We start from the raw sequence: 24,217 nt of genomic DNA on the forward strand, positions 1-24,217 counted from the left end.
CTTTGCTCTCACCAACACTTTTAACACCAATTGTGTAGGTTTTTTCCCCACACCAACCAATGATCTGCTACCAGCCAGGTGTCCTACAATTCAATTCTGACACTATCTACCTGGACTTAGTGTTAAATCACACAAGTTAAGGGTTCAGACTCACAGATTTTGCCAATTTCAGATGCCAGATGCAACTCTGGACCTCCTGTATCTGTAACTGAGCAGCTATAAGTTAGAAGTTCCCATGACCCTCTCCTCACAATCAATAATTTTCTGGAATGGCTCACAGAACTCAGAGAAACATTTACATTTACCAGTTCATATAATAAAGGATATGATAAAGGATACAGATGAACAGCCAGATGAAGAGGTACACGAGGTGAGGTCTAGAAGTGTCCTCAGTTTAAGGAGTTTCTTTCCCTGTGGAGTTAAGATATACCATCCTCTCAGCACATGGATGTGCTCACTAATCCAGACAGCCTCCAAACACTGTATTCTAGAGATTTTTGCGTAGGCTTCATCATATAGGCACGATGGAGTATTAATTGAATCCCTAACCACTGTCCTTTCCTTGGAGGATGGGAGAGGAGGCTTAAAACTTCCGAGCTACTAATCATGGGTTGGTCTTTCTGGTAAACAGACCCCATCCTAAAGTTATCTGGATAATTATCCCACCAAGCATCCCTTCTTTAGAACAAAAGACTATCACCCAGGAAATTCCAAGGGATTTAGGAACTCAGCGTTAGGAACTGAGGTCAAAGACAAAATATAGAACACAAGAAGCTCTTAGCATCCCTATCACTCAGGAGATTACAACGATTTTAAAAGCTCTATGAGAGGATTTGGTGGCAGATTATATAATAATAATATATCTTATTACTTACCAGAGCGTCTATATAAAACACAGCTAACAGTATACTTAGCGGTGAAAGACTAACCTATTTCTCCTAAGATTAGAAACAATTTCTGCTAAGAATGGCTCTTCTATTTAAGTTTAAACTGGAAATCTTGGCCAGTGCAATGAAGAAAAACACACACACACACATAAATGTTAGAAAATATTTAATTGTCTTTATTTGTAGATGGCTTCATTTCTAAGAAATCTATAAAGAAACAAATAGAATAGATGATTTTGCAAGGTTTCAGGTTATAAGATTCATATAGCAAAATTAAAGTACTTATACTACCTGATCTCAAGGTTTAGTATAAGCCACAGTAACTAAGATGGTTTAATATTAGTGTATAGATATTCAAATAGATCAGAGGAATAAAATAGACCTCAAAATTTCCATGCTAGCTGGAAAATTGATAGTTGACAAAGGTGTCAATGCAAGTGAATGGGGAAAAATGTCTTTTCAACATATGGTGCCAACAAAAACATGTATATCCATATGAAAAAGAGCAGTCTGGGGCACTTGGGTGGCTCAGTCAAGTGTCCAACTTCAGCTCAGGTCATGATCTCACAGTTCGTGAGTTCGAGCCCTGCATCCAGCTCTGTGCTGACAGCTCGGAGTCTGGAGCCTGCTTCAGATTCTGTGTCTCCCTCTCCCTCTGTCCCTCCCCTGCTCACACTCTGTCTTGCTCTCTCTCAAAAATAAAAACATTAAGGGGCGCCTGGGTGGCGCAGTCGGTTAAGCGTCCGACTTCAGCCAGGTCACGATCTCGCGGTCCATGAGTTCGAGCCCCGCATCAGGCTCTAGGCTGATGGCTCGGAGCCTGGAGCCTGTTTCCGATTCTGTGTCTCCCTCTCTCTCTGCCCCTCCCCCGTTCATGCTCTGTCTCTCTCTGTCCCAAAAATAAATTAAAAAATAAATAAATAAATAAAAATAAAAACATTAAAAAAAAAAGAAAGAAAAAGAACAGTCTGAACTTCTTACACCATACAAAAATTTAGAAATTTACCATAAAACTTAAAACTATAAAGCTGCTAGAAGAAAATTTCAGAGAATATCTTTATGACCTTGGGATAGGCAAAGAATTTTTAGACAAGTTTGATAAAAAGTGTTAATCATAAATGAAAAATAATCGAGCTGACTTCATCAAAATTAAAAACTTTTGTTCATCAAAAACACATTACGATAATGAATAAACAATCCAGAAACTGAGAAATATTTGTTACACCTATCTGATAAAGGACTGGTATCCAGACTATATAAACTACTATTATAAATTAATAATAAAGACAACCCAATTTTTTAAATAGGCAAAACTTGAAAATATATTTTATTTTATTTATTATTATTTTTAAAATGTTTTTATTTATTTTTGGGACAGAGAGAGGCAGAGCATGAGCAGGGGAGGGGCAGAGAGAGAGGGAGACACAGAATGTGAAGCAGGCTCTAGGCTCTGCGCTGTCAGCACAGAGCCCGACGCGGGGTTCAAACTCACGGACTGAGATCATGACCTGAGCCGAAGCCGGACGCTTAACCGACTGAGCCACCCAGGCGCCCCGAAAATATATTTTAAAAAAGAAGCACATGAAAAGTGCTCGACAGCATTAATCATCAGGGAAATTCAAATTAGAACCACAAGATACTACCACATACGACTCAAATTGCTAAAGTTTAAAAACTTACAATATAAATATTGGGACAGATAGGAAACAAATTGGAACTCTCCTATTTCTGGTGGGAGAGAAAAAATGCAGCAACCATTTCAGACAATCACTTTTTTGTTTCTTTATAAGTTATACATATCTCTACTCTATGACTCAAATTTCCTGCTCCAAGGCACTTACCCAGGAAAAGTGAAAACATGTCTACACAAAGACTTTTACAAGAACATTCGTAGCAGTTTTATTCATAATAGCCCAAAACTGGAAACTAAAATGTCTATCAATGAAAGAATGGTCAAATTGTGATATAATCATAAAATGGAAAGCTGCACAGTAATATTTAAAAAAATGAGCTACTGATACCCATATCAACATGAATCTCAAATTTCAAAAACATTTTGCTGAGTAAAAGAATCTAGATGCAAGAGGACATTTATTCTATTTGTAGAAGGCTCAAGAATAGACTGAACTATGGTAACAGAGATCAGAACAATAGTTGGTCTGGGGAGGATCAGAGTAAGGGGGTTCAGTGCAAAGGTACATAAAGCAATCTCACAAATTGTGGAAATGTTCTCCATCTTTATTAGGATGTTGGTCACATAGGTACATCCATTTGTCAAACCTATCAAAATGTATCACTAAGATCTGTGCATTTCATACATTAACAAATAAAAATCCAGCATTTTCAAATGCCTGAATCTACGTTAACTGTAAGGTGGGTATGTCCTGTTTTTAAGGAAAAAAAATAGCTAAATTGTGTTGTGATTAGTCAGAGTACAAGATGGTTTTCACTCTGGACACTTGTTTGAGAGGTCCTCTAGATAATAAGATCCTTTATTACACTGAAAATGATGAGGTGTACAAATATATAGTTTAAAATAGCTTTTTAGGCACATATATGCTGCATAGAACTCAGCTCAAAAATTAGAAAATGTCGTAGCCATCTTGGTTCCAAAGAATCTCACAGGCATTGGACCCAATAGTCTCAGAAGCATAGGTAACTTGGGATCATTTTCCAAGGAAATAGTCCTTATTATAGGTGAGCTACCTATGTGAGTGCTCTTAGCACACAAGGAAAACACAGGTTTCAGAGAATTAAAAAAGCTGTAAGAAGCTTTTGCACTCACAAGTCAATCTAGCTACGTATGACATTTTCCTGCATGGGCAAGCATCTTCAGTTTCATCTTGACATATCTACTGCTATCTTCTTAAAAGCTGATTTTGCACATGAAAAATTGCCATTTCACATATAGCAAAACACTTAAAATCTCCCTCACACGTACAAAAAAGTCATATGTCTCGGAAAAACTGGTTATATTTTTATCATTACTGAGAACTGGTTAAAATTAAGTTACATAGTTTATACGAGCCTTACATACTATCTTATTAACTAGCTATTGGTAATATGACCTACACATGATAAATAGTATAACCAAGATGTTTCCAATCACTTGCTTTCTCAATGACCTCACCATGTAAAGTCTAATCATATCATAATTTACATGAAAATAGAAAACAGAGGGTCAAAAACGTAGTCAGGACTGTGCTACTTGGGATAATGCCTTTTCTCCTTGGTAACAGACACCAGTTCGATCCTACCAGTGGCTTTCCATTCCACAAATGAGTGAACTAAAAGGATCTCTTTCTTAGAATCAGTATAACTTATCACTGCCATGGCTGATGTCAGACCTTGTGGCCAGGGTTGGGCAAAAAGGAAAAAAAAACCCAACAGATCCAAGAATGTGCTGGTCTCAATGGGCCGGGTTTGGTCAAGCAGAAAGATTCGTGCTGCTGCTCTCAGCAACAACTTGATCATTCGCTCCATACTTAGCTAATACTAACTGGGTGACAGAGGTAGTAGTTTAATCTCATTGAACTGGGACACTACATTGAAAAATTATACTATTTGTTAATGGATACATTTGGTATATTCCTGGTCCATTTGGGGCCATATCCAACTTAGTTATTAAAGAACTTGGAGATGCTTTGTAGAAAATGTCACTATTAAAAGCGATCTTGGGGCGCCTGGGTGGCGCAGTCGGTTAAGCGTCCGACTTTAGCCAGGTCACGATCTTGCGGTCCGTGAGTTCGAGCCCCGCGTCGGGCTCTGGGCTGATGGCTCAGAGCCTGGAGCCTGTTTCCGATTCTGTGTCTCCCTCTCTCTCTGCCCTTCCCCCGTTCATGCTCTGTCTCTCTCTGTCCCAAAAATAAATAAACGTTGAAAAAAAAAAAAATTAAAAGCGATCTTGCCTATTTTGCTTAAACTCTAAAAAAAAGTTATAGAATTTCTTTAGAACATCCTAGAATATAGTGGGCTATTAATATGTATTTGTTGAATGAATGAATGAATGAATGAATGGTATGGGGCTCTAGTATACTATTGAGCAACTCTAATATTTATGCATAAAGTTAAGCATTACTTATTGGCTTCATTTGAATAGGTATAGTTATATAAAATAATAAGAATAGCTTGTAATCAAGTATCCACTGCAGAGCTGGTAGAGCAGGGATACTATTTTGAAAATACTATACTGGTATACTGGACTTGTGGCTCCTCACCCAGTAAAACCAAGAGGCTTTAACACTTTCAGAGAAGGGATAAAGAACAAAGAAGTTATTGTTCAACTTTAACTTGCAAATTGTATTTGTTAGTTACATTTTTAGTTTTGATCTGCAGGTTTTGTTAAGAAATAATGGAAATTGTGGCACAAAAACAGACACTCAGATCAATGGAACAGAATAGAGAACCCAGAAATGGACCCACAAGTGTATGGCCAACTAATCTTTGACAAAGCAGGAAAGAATATCCAAAGGAAAAAAGACAGTCTCTACAGCAAGTGGTGCTGGGAAAACTGGACAGCAACATGCAGGAAAGTGAACTTGGACCACTTTCTTACACCAGACACAAAAATAAACTCAAAATGGATGAAAGACCTAAATATAAGACAGGAAGCCATCAAAATTCTTGAGGAGAAAGCAGGCAAAAACCTCTTTGACCTTGGCTGCAGCAACTTCTTACTCAACACGTCTCTGGAGGCAAGGGAAACAAAAGCAAAAATGAACTACTGGGACCTCATCAAAATAAAAAGCTTCTGCACAGCGAAGGAAACAATCAGCAAAACTAAAAGGCAACCAACAGAATGGGAGAAGATATTTGCAAACGACATATCAGATAAAGATATCCAAAACCTATAAAGAACTTATCAAACTCAACACCCCAAAAACAAATAATCCAGTGAAGAAATGGGCAAAATACATGAATAGACACTTCTCCAAAGAACACATCCAGATGGCCAACTGACACATGAAAAAATGCTCGACATTACTCATCATCAGGGAAATACAAATCAAAACCACAGTGAGATACCACCTCACACCTGTCAGAATGGCTTACATTAACAACTCAGGCAACAACAGATGTTGGCAAGGATGTGGAGACAGAGGATCTCTTTTGCACTGCTGGTGGGAATGCAAACTGCTGCAGCCACTCTGGAAAACAATATTAAGGTTCCTCAAAAAATTAAAAATAGAACTATCCTGTGACCCAGCAATTGAACTACTAGGTATTTATCCAAGGGATACAGGTATGCTGTTTCAAAGAGACACATGCACCCCCATGTTTATAGCAGCACTATCAACAATAGCCAAAGTATGGAAAAAGCCCAAATGTCCATCAATGGATGAATGGATAAAGAAGATGTTGTGTGTATACACACACACACACACACACACACACACACACACACACACACACACGATGGAGTATTACTTGGTAATCAAAAAGAATGAAATCTTGCCATTTGCAACTACGTGGATAGAACTAGAGGGTATTAGGGTAACCGAAATTAGAGAAAGACAAATATCATATGACTTCACTCATATGAGGACTTTAATACACAGAATAGATGAACATAAGGGAAGGGAAGCAAAAATAATATAAAAACAGGGAAGGGGACAAAGCATAAGTGACTCAAGTATGGAGAAGAGAGGGTTACTGGAGGGAGTGTGGGAAGGGGGATGGGCTAAATGGGTAAGGAGCATTAAGGAATCTACTCCTGAAATCATTGTTGCACTATATGCTAACTAACTTCGATATAAATTTAAAAAATAAAAGAAAAAGAATAAAACTAACTAACTAACTAAAAATCATATGACAAGCAGCCAGCACAGCATATAGGTGCTAGACACATGTTTGTTGCACTCAATAAACTTCTGGCAAGAGAAAGAAAGAAAGGAAAGAAAAGAAAAGAAAGGAAACTCAAAAGGCTTTTCTTAAAATACTAAGAACCAGAGCCTGAAAGAATGCAGAGAAATGAAGCTAGAAAGAACTCAGGACATGATAAAACTCTCAACTCAAAGGAAGGAGAAAAAAATACCTTTTAGTCACTGAGGGAACTAGAGATGACAGGAGACAGGAAAAAATGAAGGAGTTCAGACTCAGGTATCCAGACTGTCCTCCAAGGCTCAAAACCCTGGGTGGGGATGCAAATGGGAATAGAAACACCCAAATAGACCTAGAGGAATCCAAGTATGGGGGGACTCATTCCTCATTTCTCAAAATAAAAACTTTTTAGGGGAGCCTTGGTAGCTCAGTCAGGTGAATGTCCAACTTCAGCTCAGGTCATAACCTCACTCATGGGTTTGACCCCCATGTCAGGCTCTGTGCTGATGGCTTGGAGCCTGGAGCCTGCTTCTGATTCTGTGTCTCCCTCTCTCTCTCTGCCCCATCCCCTGCTCATGTTCTGTCTCTCTCTCTCTCAGAATAAATGAACATTAAAATTTTTTTTAAAAAATAGAATAACTTTTTTAAAATGCCAACTCCTTAAAGAAGACTAGCATTTTACATGCCAATTCAACATGATGCTGGGTTAATAGTGTAGAAACAGTGTAGGATGGTATCTCACACCATAATATATAGAAAGCAAAAAGATGGAATTCCTGGGCATACCAGGAAAACTGAAGCCAAACAGCCTGGGGTTAGGATGAAGGGCCACAGTGAGCAGGGACTCCATGTCTAGAGGCTGTGATAGGACTCCCATTCTTCAGGGGAAGATAACAGTTGATGTCCCAAAGCAGGCAGGATCAGCCATACCTCAGTGACACCTAGGTGCAAGATGTGACCAGTCACACCTGTCAGGCATCAGAGAAGACAAAGAGACAGCCCAAGTACCATCCTGCCACCATGATAATCTAATTGTCCTTGTATCCAGTCATATTGGGGAAGGAAACGGGGGGGGGGGGGGGGGCAGTGAGACCCCATGACAGAAAGGAGACAGCTTCATAAAGAGTTTCAATTTTAAACCGATTGCTTTTATATTTAAAAGACACTATTTAAATTCCCTCTTACTAGTAATTTTTAGTTTCCCTCCCACAACCCACATCCCTACCACCATCAGCAGAAGAGTTTAAAAACTAGATTAGATCAGTTATATAAAAATAATTTTAAGTTCCTTTCTTTGTATGCCTAAGTTACATTAAAATAATAATAATTAATGATGGCTATTATTATATACCAGGCACTAAGCTCACTACAACTGTTAACTCATGTGTTAATGACAACTATTCTATGAAGTAGGTACTATTCTTATACCCATTCTACAAATGAGAAAATTGAAACACAAAATCACACAGCTATTAAGTGACAGGACCTGAACTCACACCAGGCAACTGGCACCAGAATCAGGACTCTTCACTCCTTTGGTAAACTGCAGGTACTTCTGAGCAAATTCGACTTTGCAAATTAGCAAGCAGTACAGCTGGGATTCAAGATGACCTAGCTACAATCATAAGCTCTGTTCACCACACTACTGCTTTTTTTCCTTTTCCCCTTCTTCTGATAATAGAACCACTTTTCCTTTGGGTACCTGCACCTTTCCACAAGAGGCTGTGTCTGTCAAGGATCCCCACCCAAACCAGCTGATCAGTGAACCTCCCTACTCACCATAAAGAGTACAGCAAAGGACCCAAGCCAGGCCAATTACAATCTCTCCTCTTCTGGGATTATAGGTGCCATGGTAGATGGTACTCGTTCTTTTTAGTAACCAACATATGCATCACTTTCTTAAATGAGGACTCCACCATCTTAAAAGCAGATCAGAGAAGCCAAATATACCAGATACTCACTTTTTTAACCTCCTTTGCAACTGTGGTGTCAGCATAAATGCCAAGCCAGGGTAACCAGAAATATACTCTCCAGATTTTTTGTTTTGTTTTGTTTTCTGTTTGTTTATTTATTTATTTTTTTTAGAGGGGGGGATAAGGGCATAGGGAGAGAGGGAGGGAGAGAGAATCTTAAGCAGGCTTCATGGAGCCTGACATGGGGCTCGATCTCACAACTGTGAGATCATGACCTGAGCCCAAACCAAGATTTGGATGATCAACTGACTGAGCCACCCAGGTGCCCCTAGACTCCAGCTTTTGATTAGAAGCTAATGACCTAAAGAAGTGGAGACTGGACACAATCTATTTCTAGAGAGGATGATACATGACAGCATCTACATCCAATTTCCTGAGAGGTTGCAATTGTAGCAACAGTGTTTGAGGCCTAGGGTCCAGTGTTGCTGTCAACAATACAATGCCCCCAAGGGGCCCACGGCAGGTCAGTGAAGCTTGTCTGCAGGAAGACTGGGTTATAGCTTCTGATAGGGAGCCTCTGGGGCTTGCCTTGCAGCCTTCCTGGAGGTTCTGTGAGCTACTTGATAAATCTCTTTTAATAAGCCTTTACTACTTAAAATAACCATTTAGTTTCTTGTGCTTCAAACTAGGAATCAGGGGCACCTGGGTGGCTCAGTCGGTTAAGTATCTGACTTCATCTCAGGCCATGATCTCACAGTTCGGTGGGTTCGAGCTCCACATCGAGCTGTCTGCTGTCTGCAGAGTGAGCTTCAGATCCTCTGTCCCCCTCTCTCTCTACCCTCCCCCCTGTTCATTCTCGCTCTGTCTCTCTCTCCCTCCCTTCCTCTCTCTCTCAAAATAAATAAACTTAAAAAAAAAAAAAACTAGGAATCAGCTTTAGTGTTTAGCTGCTATAATAGGCTAACACAAATATTGTGGCTTAAGACAACTCAGAATTATTCTGTTATAGTTCTGGAAGTCAAAAGCCTTAACATCAGGGTATCAATAGGGCTGCATTCCTTTCTGGAGGCTCTAGAGAATAATCCATTTCCTTGCCTGCTTGTGGCTGAATACGATAAAAATCCACTTGGTATTAATGGTGTGGCAAATAAAAGGCTGATTTGAGGCACTATAAGAAAGGTACTCTCCTAATCCAATTCTCTGATCTGAAATCACAGACCTGGAGAGTACAGCAAGGCATCTTTGAGGGAAAAACTTGCAACCACATAAAAGTATTGCTTATCCTCCTTCTAGCTTTTCCTATGGAAAATACAGGAAGTATGGCCATTTGACAAGATTAACCATGCACTGGAGAAAGGAAAATATCCAGTACTTTGAATCTTTATTGACATTGGCTCTAAAATATGCTAACTCCTAGAGACCCATCCTGTGGTACACCATTCATGGTTAGGGATTATAATATCAGAGATGCCCACCTACTCATAGGCCCAATGTAACCATAAACCCATCATGTGATTATATTCCAAGTCGAGTGTATAGTTGGAATATGTAGACCCAAAAGTAGGCAGAATTTACCATTTGTTCCCTGAACTGTGGAGTGATAGAAATGGATAAGTAAAAGCTCTTTGACCACCCAACTGCTAATAATACAAAGACTAGTTCCACCAGCAAAGATGAAAGATGGAGGGGTGGTGATTCTTACCACATTTCCATTTACCTTATCTTTTTGAAAAAAATTTTTAAATTTTATTTGAGAGAGAGAGAGAGAGAGAGAGAGAGAGAGAGAGAGAGAGAGAGCGCATGCACATGGAAGAGGGAGAGAGAGAAAGAATCTTAAGCAGGCTCCACACTCAGCATGGAGCCCAACACAGGGCTTAATCCCACCATCCTGGCATCATGGCCTGACCCAAAATTAAGAGTAGGAAGCTCAACCAACTGAGCCATCCAGGTGCCCCCATTTACCTTACCTTTTCATCACTGTAGCAGAGAGATAGATCTTACAGAATAACAGTGGATTATTATAAACTTAACCAAATAGCATTTCTTACTGTACCTCTCTTCTAGAGGTAGTATGTTGCTTAAGCAAATCAACATGGTCCTTAGAACCTAATATATAGCTATTAATCAAGAAAATGTTTTTTCTTCTTTTCTTCAGTATGCAGACACCGAAATCCCTATCTTCATGTTTCTTTACTCATGTCAACTTCCTGGATCTGTGCTAAAATCTAGTCAATGGATCCCTTAATAACACCATGTCACCTCCATATGACAAAAAGAAGTATGTTATAACAGATACCTTGCTAAGACAGTGTATATAAAAAGAAGAAAATCCAAGATGATGTCAGGATCTGAAACTTCAATAAAGTTTCTGGGAGTTCACTGATTTGGACAAGTTGAAATAGCATGCCCAAAGTGCAGGTAAAGTTACTAGCCTTGTATCCCTCCTCACCTAAAAAAAAAAAAAAAAAAAAAAAAGCAAAAGATTTTCATGGCTCTCTTCCAGAATTGGAAGGCAACATTCCCATAAGCATATTTTTTTTGACCCACTGATTGGACCTAAAAAGCTGCTCACTTTGAGGAGTGGCACAAATCAATAGAGAGTTTTCTATCTGGTATGAACCATTGCTCAAGCAGCTCCACTACATGGCTTTTATGAGTCATCAGATCCAAAGTGTTTAAAATATCAAATGAGGCAAATACAGATGCTGAATAGAGTCCATAGCAAATCCTGATGCAAAAGTCATGTGGCAGCCCTTAGGAGTTTGGCTGAAGGCTATGCCCTTTTCAGCAAGTCATTATTTTCCTTGAGAGAAACACCTTGCTGCTGAACTCTGACAGAGACTAATTGTCAAATCACGGGACACCAGATGACCACTGTGACTGGGTTATCTCATCTGCCTCACCACAAATTGAGTACACCCTGGAGCATATTATCATCAAGTCGAAGTGTTTTTCTATAGGTTTCAAAGTACAAATACATTCTACAAGCATAAATTTCATGAGCAAGTGGTTCATACTTCCAGCATGCCTACGTCTGACCTAATGCTGGCCCTCTTCAGCTCATACTCAGGATTCTGGAGAGTGGCCTATGAATAACTGACTATTGATTAATTGCCAGGGAGAGTGAACTTTACATCACTGGTTGTTAGATTTTTTTTTCTGATGCACAGTTATTTTCATCAGTCACATCCTTTTGAGTCTTGCCTTCAAGCTTTACTAGGGCAGCTCCAGAGAGCAGCCTTTACTCAAGTCCAATTTATTTCCATAATTAAAGTGGTAACTTTCCAAGTATTCTGCTCTATGAAATCTTTGTGCCCTAGCTGGTAACAACATGAATATTTGCCAGTCCTGTGTGTTCCAAATATTGTTCTGCCCATCCTTCTAGCAGTCACTTCCCTGGCCTCAGACAGTTTCCTCTCACATGTGCGATCACTTTTTAGCCAAAGACTCAAGGGGATCCCCCTAGAGATCTCTGGAGTTCTCTCTTTATGGAGTTCTGTCTCCTCAGTACTCCACTCTGAAAAATCCGGCAGCCTTGACATTCCCCAATGTCTGATCTTCATCTCTTCAATTCAGCAAGACTAGCAGAGACATCCCCCGGCCCCAGTCACATTTCCTCTAGATACTGACTCTAGATAGTACCCATCTTGTTAATTTCCTTTCTTTTAGTCCTACAGTGTTTGTTGTCCAATGCCTGAAAAACATTATTTTGTAGAATTTCTTAGGTACTTTCCAGTTAATGTAGTATGGTAATCCAAATTCTGTAACTCCATCCTGGCTGAAGCAGAAGTCTACAGCATCATTCTTAATGAGGGCCTTAGAATTCCACTGAATGGATGTATGATCTGGGCTACAGGTATTTGATAGGAAAACCATACCTTGTTCACCACTGTACCCAAAGATTCTGAGGAATGATGGAATTTGGCATATAACAGGACTGGATAAACATGTATTTACTGAATAAATTAATATTGAGACTATGTCTCTTTATTTCTTAGTATAAAAAGTGCTGAATGAACATTTTTGTTACTAACCTCTACCAGAGTCCTACCATAATAATTATTTATTTAGGATATATTTCTCTAAGTATAAATACTGGCTCAAAGAAAAGGCAGATTTTAAGGCATTAATGTTTACTTCCAAATTGACCAAATGGAATCAATTTACATCCACACTGGCCAATAAACTTTTTATGAATACTTATTTCTCTATACCCTTGATAAAACTGGATATTTCATTTTTAACACTCTTAATTTCATAGGTTTGAGAGGTTAAGTTTAGTAGTTATTTTTATTTATCTGATTACTATTTAGGTGATCATTTTTACGATTTGTTTTCATTTGTAATCCTGAGTGATTGTCTACTACTCAAAAGTTCTGTGATTTTTGGTGGGGGGGGGGGGTGCCTGGGTGGTTCAGTGGGTTAAGTTTCTGACCCTTGTTTTTGGCTCACATAATGATCTCATGGTTTGTGAGTTCTAGCTCCTCACTGACAGTGGTGAGCCTGCTTGGGATTCTTTCTCTCTTCCTATCTATCTAGCCCTCCCATGCTCCTGCTCGCTCTCTCTCTCTCTCTCTCCCCCAAAACAAATAAATAAACTTAAAAAAAGTTTTGTGATTAAAAAAAATTTTTTTAATGTTTATTCATTTTTAAAAGGGGGGCGCATGAGTGGGTGAGGGGCAGAGGGAGAGGGAGACACAGAAACAAAAGCAGACTCCAGACTCCAAGCTGTCAGCACAGACCCCGACATGGGGCTGGAATCCACAAACCACGAGATCATGACCTGAGCCAAAGTCAGACACTTAACTGACTGAGCTACCCAGATGCCCCATGATTTTTTTAATTAACAAAATAGACTGTAGGAATTCTTAACCCCTATAACAATCATCCTGTATTCAGTGCAATGTCCAAAGGTTAGAGAGATATTCATTGTTTTTCTATCATCATGTTTAAGTCAGTCCAAAACCAAAGAGCTCATTTGGCACTCCAAACAATGGACAATATGTTCAAAGGATCCAGCAGTCTGGTAGAATCAAACAGCAAAAAGTCAAAGAAAAGAACTATAATTAAAAGCACTTTTAAAGGGTCAAAATCTCATTAATGTTTTACTGAGCACATGGCATTAAATAAGTAACCAAAGATACATGCTCATTATTATTGTCCCCACCATTATTCCTTTGATATAAATGGCTCAGTAGAGGTGAGGCACTTACCCAGATAATGAGATTCAATAATTAACATGGTACCTAGTCTCTCTTCCTACAAAAACACTCAGTGGGGTCAACAAAGGAAGATACATACTATTCAAGAGAAAAAGGAATATTCTCATCTTATAAAGTAGGTAATTTACCCCAACATTATAATTGCAGAAACATTGGAAATTTCCAATATTATAGTAAATGGTTAACTAAATTATGGGACCATGTCTCACTACAGAAATATGCTGCCATTAAAAATGTTTCTAAAAAAAATGTTAGTATCATGGGAAATTGTCTATGATATAATGTCAAAATTTTTTGAAGAAACTGTATATGCACTAAAATTACAATTATGTAAAATATGTTTATTATAACACATGCATAAAGGACTAGTAGAAGATACACTAAAATATCTATGCCTTTGTAGTAAGATAATAAATGGTTGATTTTTCTTTTTTTTTCCTTTCACAATGACAACATATTATTTTTTTTACCCTGATAAAAACAACACCAGAGGCCACTTTTTAAAAGGGAGAGACACATACCAAGCTGATAACAATAGTCACTCCTAGGGAGAGCAGTGAGACTGAGGTAAGTATTTTCTCTCGCTCTCCCTGTCTTTCTCTTTCTTTCCTCAACAGATGAAGTAACTAAAGTTTCAAGAAATGTCTTGACTTTGGGAAATTTACATGGAAGTGAGAGAAAATCCCAGATGTTCAATGAAAGCACCAAATGAAAGCACACTGAAAGCATGAAACTCACAGTAATATATCAGACTTTAGCAAGCCTTGTTAAAAGGTCGATAGTGGACAGCTCTCTGCCACAACATCACTGGGCAGACATTAGCTCACTCAGGCTCACTCAGAACAAACTAGGGACTGTCACTTCTCTTCACATTAACCCCCCCCCACCTACTTACTGACATGTGCTTTTGTTATCATAGATGAACTACCTGAGTTATAAGCAATTTGTGTGCTAGTTCTATTCCTTTTTGACATTACTCCACAAATCTCATTTCTCACTGTTATATTTTCCATTTTTTTTTTCCTTTTCTAGTTGATCATCGTCCACCTTGGGGGGAAAAATGCTCTTAGATCCATTTTCCTTTCCAGCTATCACTTCATTTTTCTCCCTGTTGGAGAAAATCTTCTTAAAAGAGTTATCTAGGCTTGCTGTCACTATTTCTCTCCTCCCATCTTCTTTTAAACCCTTCTACTTCAGACTTGTGCACCCACTACTCCCGAATGACCTCCATGTTGCTAAACCCAATGATCAATTCCAAGTCCTCATCTGACTTGATCAGCAGTATATGAGATAGTTGATCATCCTCTTCATATTAATAAATATCAATCTGTTTTCTCCCAAGGTACTTCTGTTTTCCTTCTACCACTCCAGATGCTCCTTCTCAATGTCCTTTGCTGCTTCCTTCCTTCTCTTTACCTTCTCTTTTAGCTGTAATGGGCAGGGCTCAGCCCTTGGATCTCTCTCCTCTTCTCATTTACTACCACTCTCTTGGTGATATTATATGGTCCCATGTCTTTCATCTGATGACTTCCAAGTGCCCATCTCCAGTTAAAACTCTCTCCTAAACTACAGACTTCAACATCTTACTCAATACCTCTTTTTGGATGTTTAATAGACACCTCAAACTTAACATTTCCAAAGTGGAACCCCTGATCATCCTCCAAATTCTGTTCCACTCATAGTTTTCCCAACCTGAGGAACAGCAGTTTCATTCTTTCAGCCCCAAAAACCCTTAAAGTCATCCTTAACATCTCATTCTCTCACCAAAAAATCTTATAGGCTCTACCTTTAAATTATATCCAGAATCTAACCTTTTCTCATAATGTTTATTACTACAATTCTGGTGCAAACTAAAATCACCTCTGGTCTGGATTATTACAACACTTTTCTGACTGTTCCCCCTGCTTTCACCCATGTAATCAGAACTCATGTGATGCTGGAGGGATCACTCTGGCTGCTATGTTAAAAAGAACTGCAGAGGAAAAAAGATATTATCTTAAATTTTACAGTTGAGAAAACCAAGGCTTAGACAGGTTGAGTTGTTTGTTCAGGATCATGTAGCTAATAAAACATTAGAGGCTATTCTGTTTTTCCCTTATACTCTTTGCCATTAAGTTATACTTTCTTGATATATATATAGGATGCCCTTACTTAGTGCTTTGCCTGGGGCAGTCCTGGTTTACACATGTTGCCCTAGCATGATTTAATTGTGCCCTCCTTTCACCCACAAATATATCCTGCTTTGGATGACAAACTACATGACACAGATAGATACGCAGATAGGTATATAGACATATGTCTGTATAAATATCTATATAATATAGATAAAGGTAGAGATAGCATATAGCGTATATATTTTATCCAATCAATAAGCAGGAATGGGAATATAGATTATCCTACTTATTGTCATTAACATCAAACATTGAGTGAGATCTGTATTGGTTCAATAACTGTCAGCTCCCTTCAGCTGCCAAGGAATCATTTAACTCTCAGAGATCAATTAGAAATCCCCGCCCCGCCATGAAAAGAATCAGTGGCTTTTGGTCAGTATTTCCCTTTAGAGTTCCCACATCCTCCCCTCTCCCTTACCAGGGTTCACACATGTGAGTCTTTAATTCTACCATTACTCAGTCTTAGCCCCTGGTCCTTCACTACTACTCTCTGATAGAGATTTTCAATCAGATTTGCTGCCAACATCTTGGTATGCCACTATCAAATACCGCCTTACCCCAAACCAGCTCTCCCTTCAGACATCCTTAATCCTATGAATGAAGGTATCTATTACCCAGACTCGGACTGCAAGGTCATCTTCCACCTCCTGATTTGCTCTGCCTCACCCCATTCACCTCATCTAGCCACCAGCTTTGTCAGTCATCAATAGACTTTATATCTATGTCATTGGGGAACTGTAATAACCTGGTCCCCTGCTCCCTGCAAAAGCTTAATTTGGAAAATCTTCCTCAAGTACTGCTATAATTACAGCTTTCTTTTTCAGAGCATGCATTCTGCAGAGTCCAGACCAACTTATAACTCCTCCAAAGAAACCTTCCACCCACAGAAAGACATTTCTTTCTCTATCAAGCCTCTTATCTCTAACAATTGCTCAACACTCTTACTGCCTGGTACTGTTATCTTTTCTCTTTAATTAGAGTATGGCATTCCTGAGGGCCAGGGTCCTATTCAACATTTTTTTTAAATCTCCCTCAAGTCTTATACATTTCTTGGTGCTAAATGTTTTCCCTATTTGTTGGCAAGAAAGTTGAAGGACAGCCAAATTAGATGAAGTATACACTGAGACAACTTCAATTAAAAAAACAAGGATTGAAGTAGGCCTCCAAGAACATCTTTTCAATCTTAGAAAAATTAAACAAATATTCTCTAGATTAGTCATATACTCTCGTATCATTTCATCAAAACCTGTTGAGAAGAGAAGATTCTCTTTAATCAATATATCTGAACAAATAATCTTGAAGATGAAAATATATGATTCACTTGTCCTAGGCTACACTGCTGGACTTTCTGATGTTCTTGAGTATATTTTTCATTTACATATAGGATCTTCATTCTTAAAATACTGTCTAAATTATGATTTCCTAAAGAACAAATGGGGATAAGTTGACTGAAAAAAAAAGAAATTTTATTTTTGACATTCAGTATACCCACAAAGTACTGTGTCATTTACCTCCTCTATTTCTTCCAAACAGTCATTCAGAAAGCATTTTGGTAAAGCAGAAAAAGAACTAAATTGGGAAAGATCTGGCCACTTGGTATAATGTATCCCAGTCTCTGTAACACTTACCACCATCTACCTTGTTCTTCAAATATGTGTGCTTTGCTTCTTCTGTGTCCCCTTCCAACTAAAATGTGATCTTCATTAGAGCAGAAACATTATCTATCTGCTTCTTCAACCAGTCCTCAGATGGTAAAACTTAAGTAAATCATTTAACTTCCTTGGGTCTTAGTTTCTTCACAGATAAATTTTAAAGACTAAACTAGGTAACCTTTAGTTTCTCTTTAATTCAAATATTTTATTATTTACATAATATAATGAGAAGCATAAAAGATAAGGCCAGTTAGGGCTTATGGGTGGCCAAAAAATCTCCAGTTGATTAGGGAAGCTATTCTAGCCAATTTGGATACATTCCACGAAACCTTACTTTTCCTGCTTAAATCACAAAGAAATATAACCAGCACCTAGTCCTATCATGTAGACTGGTTATTTCTGTCATTGCTTTTAGATCTCTCAAGGCTAAACCAGATTTGCTTAATGCCTAAGATACTTTAAAAGTTGGCTATCTCTTTAAGCCCACTGATATCCTATTTAATATACCAAGATAATTTAATTAAATGATCTCCAGCAGTTCATAGTTTTGAATTATCTTCTTTAAAAAAAAAAAAATCTTTATCAGGGCACCTGGGTGGCTTAGTCGGTTGAGCGTCCGACTTCAGCTCAAGTCATGATCTCACAGTTTGTGAGTTCAAGCCCCACATCAGGCTCCGTGCTGACCTCTTGCTCAGAGCCTGGAGCCTGCTTCAGATTCCGTGTCTCCTTCTCTCTCTGCCCCTCCCCCACTCACGCTTTGTCTCACTCTGTTTCTCAAAAATAATATAAAAAAATAAATAAATAAATCTTTACCACTGTCCATCACTTTCATAATTCTGCCCATTTGCAGAAATAAAACATGAGTGTCCATGTGATTAGGAAAGTCAGATAATTAGAAATCCAAGTTTAGAGATAAATCAATGAATATTTGCATTATAAAATACTTCTTAATGCTCATCCTCCCCCCAAAAGTACTTATTATATAGTTGTCAACTCATGAGCTCTTAAAATCTTTAAGGAAGGGTTCAGCTCATAAAAAAGAAAATCAATTTAAAACACAGCAGTCAGATGAAACAAGGAGACTGCTGTAAACTTCTGTTTCAAGTAAGAAGTTGCAAATGCTCTCTCTTCCTCCATGCTGCCTGCGGAGGTGGCAGCCATGTCCTACTCATCATCATGGCTGCTCTCAGAACTCTGGTAAAGTCCGAGATTTTTAATATTTCTTTCTATAATTATTTTAGTGTTTATTTTTGAGAGAGAGAGAAGGAGAAAGTGTGAGTGGGGGAGGGCCAGAGAGAGAGGGAGACACAGAATCTGAAGCAGGCTCCAGGCTCCGAGCTGTCAGCACAGAGTTCCATGTGGGGCTCCAACTCACAAACCACGAGGCTTAACCAACTGAGCCATTCAGTGCCCTTAAAGTCCAGCATTTTTAAAAAGAGGACCAAGAACTTCACTTGGCACCAGTCCAACCAACAGGTCAAAATTCAGTGCAACTGGTGGAAGCCCAAAGGCATTGAAAATAGGGTGCACAGAAGATTCAAGGGCCAGATCTTGATGCCCAATATTGGTTACATATGGGAGTAACAAGAAAACAAAGCACAATTGCCCAGTGGCTTCTGGAAGTTCCTAGTCCACAGGGTCAAGGAGCATGAAGTGCTGCTGATGGGTAACATATCTTACTGTGCGGAGATTCCTCACAGTGTCTCCACTAAGAACCACAAAGCCATTATGGAAAGAGCAGCCCAGCTGGCCATCCCAAAGCCAGGCTGTGCAGCGAAGAAAATGAATAGACAGACAGCTTATGTGCATGTTGTATTTGTGTTAATAAAACCATAAAACTACAAAAAAAAAATAACACGGAAGTTGCAAATGCTGCCCTACATTTATATATACCATTAGGAAATCAAAAGGACAATTTGTGAGCTCATAGAGAGGGAGTAAATGATTAATGGGGGCCATTTTGGATTTACAAAGAACACCAACTTAAGCATTTTTTGACAGGAGTACCAACTAGACTGCTAGGTCAGAAGAACATTATAGGCATGCAAAGATGTGAATTTCAGTACATCTACATAACTTTATTGAAAGCATGGTGAAATGGGGGCTGATAATCATACAGTTGGTTTGATTTCAGAACTGGCTGAATGGCCTACCCAAGGATACCAATCAAAGCATTGATATCAACTTAGAAGGGCTTGATACCACATTCTTCCATATCCCTGTATCACGGAGACTTGGAAGAGAGATGACATAAACAAAATGAGGTAGAAAGAAGCTAGATAGAATAGTGAATTCATGCGATAATCAAGCAGCAATCCAAAATGAATTCAATAGAGCTAAATAATAATACTATCAATTTTATATGAAAATTATGTGGATAACCAGTCATCAGAAAAATGCAAATCAAAGCATTAGTGAGATAACAACTTACACCTCTTTAAAATGGATAAAAATGAAAAGATTCACAGTAACTAGTCCTGGAGAAGATATGGAAAACTGGAGCTCTGTACATTACTAGCGAGAGCATAAATTGGTACAAGCACTTTGGAAAATTGTTTTGCAGTATGTACTAGGCAATACATGTATATACTCTATGACCTGTCAGTTTTACTCCTAAGTGTATAACCAACAGATAGGATTACTTATCTCTTCCAAAAGACATGTACTAGAATTGTCACGGTAGCTTTATTAAAAAAAAACCTGAGCTGAGGGGCACCTGGGTGGCTCAGTCTGTTGGGGGTCTGACTTTGGCTCAGGTCAAGATCTCACAGTTTGTGAGTTGGAGCCCAGCATTGGGCTCTGTGCTGATAGCTCAGAGCCTGGAGTCTGCTTTGGATTCTATGTCTCCCTTTCTCTCTGCTCCTCCCCTGCTTGCACTCTCTCTCTCTCAAAAATAAATAAATATTAAAAAAACATTTAAAAACAAAAAACAGGGGCACCTGGGTGGCTCAGTCAGTTAAACATCCGACTATAGCTCAGGTCATGATCTCATGGTTTGCGAGTTCAAGCCCCACATAGGGCTCTGTGCTGACAGCTCAGAGCCTGGAGCCTGCTTCAGACTCTGTGTGTGTCTCTTACTCTCTGCCCCTCCCCCACTCATGCTCTGTCTCTCAAAAATAAATAAACCTTAAAAAACAATTTAAAACAAAAACAAAAAGATCATGTGTATAAGTTAAGTGAAGAACTGCAATTAGATTCAAATAAGCAATTCTATAGAGAAGAGCCCAAGCCACACAGATGAAAATACTGGCAGGTTTTAGTTGTATACACACACAATAGGGGTAAATGGCATGGATAAAAGCTAATGAGGTCTTAATACTCTTAAAACTGTGGTGTCAAGAATGAGCTATCCTACCAGGTCTTCTCTGCAATGTTTAGACTATACCCAGGGTATTGCGGTCATTTTCCTCTGAATTCTTTAAGGAGAACATCAACAAATTGGTATGCCTCCAGAAAAGAAATAACCATATGTTGAACATATGTTGAACATCTGAGGACAGTCTAGAAGAGCTAAGTCTTTTCAGCCCAAGGAGAAAAAAAGAAAAGACTTAGAAAAAGCCAGATTTATTCTACATGTCCCCAGAAGGCTGAAATGAAATTAACAGGTGGAAGTTGCAAGTAGGTCAATTTTGTTTTAACATAAGGAAGAGCTTTCTAAATAATAGAGCTTCCAACAAATTGCCCCAAGAAGTAATAAGCTGATCAAGCAATGACCAGACATCTGCCTATATAATTACAGAACATACCTATCTCAGCTAGTGAGTTAAATAAGATGTCCTCTATGCTAATTCTGTATCCTTGTATCTGCCAAATCAACAGTCATGTATATATTGGGAAAATCTGGTAGGACTAAAGAAAATCCACAAGCTGCTTATTCTGGGCAGAAAGTCACCAACTACATACTTCCACTTAAACAAGGGAGGCTTTGCCCCTCTGCAGTCTCAGTCAGCATTCAAAAGCTTCATTACTTCGAAAAGCTCTCCTAAGTGCATAAAACACATTTCTGAGGATGGTAAAATACAAGGGGAATCTCTTGACGATGGTTTTCCTGATTACCCATAACTTAAACTATAACCATCTTTATGTAAAATGCTTTCTTTTTTTTTTTTTAGATGATTTCCTCAAGCTATATCCCATAATGTGAGTGATAACTGAGTAAAAGGGCACAAAATCAGCTTTATTGCTCTTATTATAATTGGACAAAATGCACTCCAGAATGACTGGAACAATTTCAAAGTCACTAGCACCCTTTGAATAGATCTATTCTCCCACACCTCCATTAGCATTGCATTTTGCCATTGCAACTCACTTCTTGTTAATTAAGAAGCAGTGGTAGAACTCAGAGTTGTTCCCATTAATATTTCCTGAATTATCAGTCAGGCTGGCCACTTAAGGAATTCAAAGACTTTTTCAAGAAAAAAAAAAAAAGCACTAAGCAAGCCCACAGGAGTCCCACAGTATTTGGTGTGCCATGCAGTTCAGTCTGAGCCAAAGTGTTCACTGCTCTGACAAGAGCCTTCTCTGTTCTCACAAAGCCAAGTGGTTCCACAGGATGGTGAACATACAGCCGGTGCCATCTTCCCTGGGCACTAATTGCACATTACGCTGTGGTGTTACTGCTTTCTCATTATCCTGCTATACTTAGTTTCAGGAACAGTTTGTCTCTCTGTGGTTCTAGTAACAGTAAATTTTATACATAGACCCACAGTAGCCAGCAATCCCATGAAGAGGTCACAGAAACTGAAGTACCAGTGGATCCCAAAGACAAAGTTGCTATAAACCAAACTAGTCACCTCCGTGTGATGAAATTCGGGGTAACTTTTTTTTTCTTCACCTATTCTGTATTTTTCTAATTTTTCCAAAATGCACATGGAGTGCTTGTATAAATTAAAAAAAAAAATCATCTTGATGGAAACAGTGACAAGTGGGAGGCATATGAATAGAAAGAAGGAAAAAATTATCTAAACTGTATTCCCTTTGTTCTCAATTTTTTAAAAAGGAAAGACACCCATAATAAGCTCCACTGATGCATAAATTATTAAAAGCCACAGATCAAGGTGAAGCAAAGAGCACAGACATGGAATTCTGCCAGGACTCAAAGATCGCTGTAAAGTCACCTGTTTTTCTGAGTCACAAGTTAGGGAAGAAAAGGAGGGAGATGTCCATATGGGCCCACTTCAAAGCCAATCATACTGGATTCTTTGCAAACACTTTTCTGTTTAAGTCCTGAAAGGTTCTGAATGATTAGTTCACTGTGCATTACCAGGAAACACTAATATGTAATCCAACAAAAGGCAGGTGCAAAATCTACAGGCACTTTGGCCTTGTTATATAGGCTGCTTAATGACCCTTCTATGTTTACATTTTCATACATAATTAAGCCTCGAGAGAATTTATAACTAGGAAAAATAGATCCAAGAATGGTCAGTGAGTTGTCCTCTCTAAGTTCTAAAAAGTCGGTGTAGTTCCCAAAGCTTGACTCAGGCAAGATTCAAGGCAAACTGTTTCTTCCCCCACCCAGCCCATTAAGCCTGGATCTGTGAAACACTTACCAAACCAGCTCTCCCCTACCACCTTGGTCCTCTGTGCACTTATAACCAAGCCAGAATACCAGGCTCAAGTGCAACTCCAATGAACCTTTTTTTTTTTTTTTTTTTTTTACAATAATAGCGGTATCCATCTTTCCTAATGCACTCAGAGACATCATTATTAGGATTTACTTCTTTCAAAAATTGAGCTAAAACTACTTTTAACTGTAATTACTGAAGGCCTGACACATCTCAATTTAAAGTTCATAATGTACATTTAAAATTATTCTGAGTGCTTTTTATAAAAACCATTTAACTTTAGATATATATAGAGAGAGAGGGAGAGAGAAAGAGAGAGAGCACGCAATATTCTTTAAAAAAAAAAAAACAGTAGACATTTAAAGAGAGATACTAAAGGGGCGCCTGGGTGGCGGAGTCGGTTAAGCGTCCGACTTCAGCCAGGTCACGATCTCGCGGTCCGGGAGTTCGAGCCCCGCGTCAGGCTCTGGGCTGATGGCTCAGAGGCTGGAGCCTGCTTCCAATTCTGTGTCTCCCTCTCTCTCTGCCCCTCCCCCCGTTCATGCTCTGTCTGTCTCTCTGTCCCAAAAATAAATAAACGTTGAAAAAAAAATTTAAAAAAAATTAATAAATAAAGAGAGATACTAAGGGGGCTCAGTCGGTTAAGTGTCCGACTTTGGCTCAGGTCATGATCTCGCAGTTTGTGAGTTTGAGCCAGCATTGGGCTCTGTGCTGACAGCTTGGAGCCTGGAGCCTGCTTCGGATTCTGTGTCTTATTCTGTCTCTGCCCCTCCCCCACTCGTGCTCTGTGTCTCTCAAAAATAAATAAAAACGTAAAAAAAAAAAAAAATGTAAGGAGAGATACTAAGGGGCACCTGGGTGGCTCAGTCTGTTAAGCCTGACTTTATTTCAGGTCATGATCTCGCAGTTTGTGGGTTCAATCCCCGTGTTGGGCTCTGTGGTGACAGCTCAGAGCCTGGAACCTGCTTCGGATTCCGGTCTCCCT

The sequence above is a fragment of the Prionailurus viverrinus genome, chromosome F1, assembly GCF_022837055.1.
Source record: "Prionailurus viverrinus isolate Anna chromosome F1, UM_Priviv_1.0, whole genome shotgun sequence".
Classification (NCBI taxonomy): domain Eukaryota; kingdom Metazoa; phylum Chordata; class Mammalia; order Carnivora; family Felidae; genus Prionailurus; species Prionailurus viverrinus.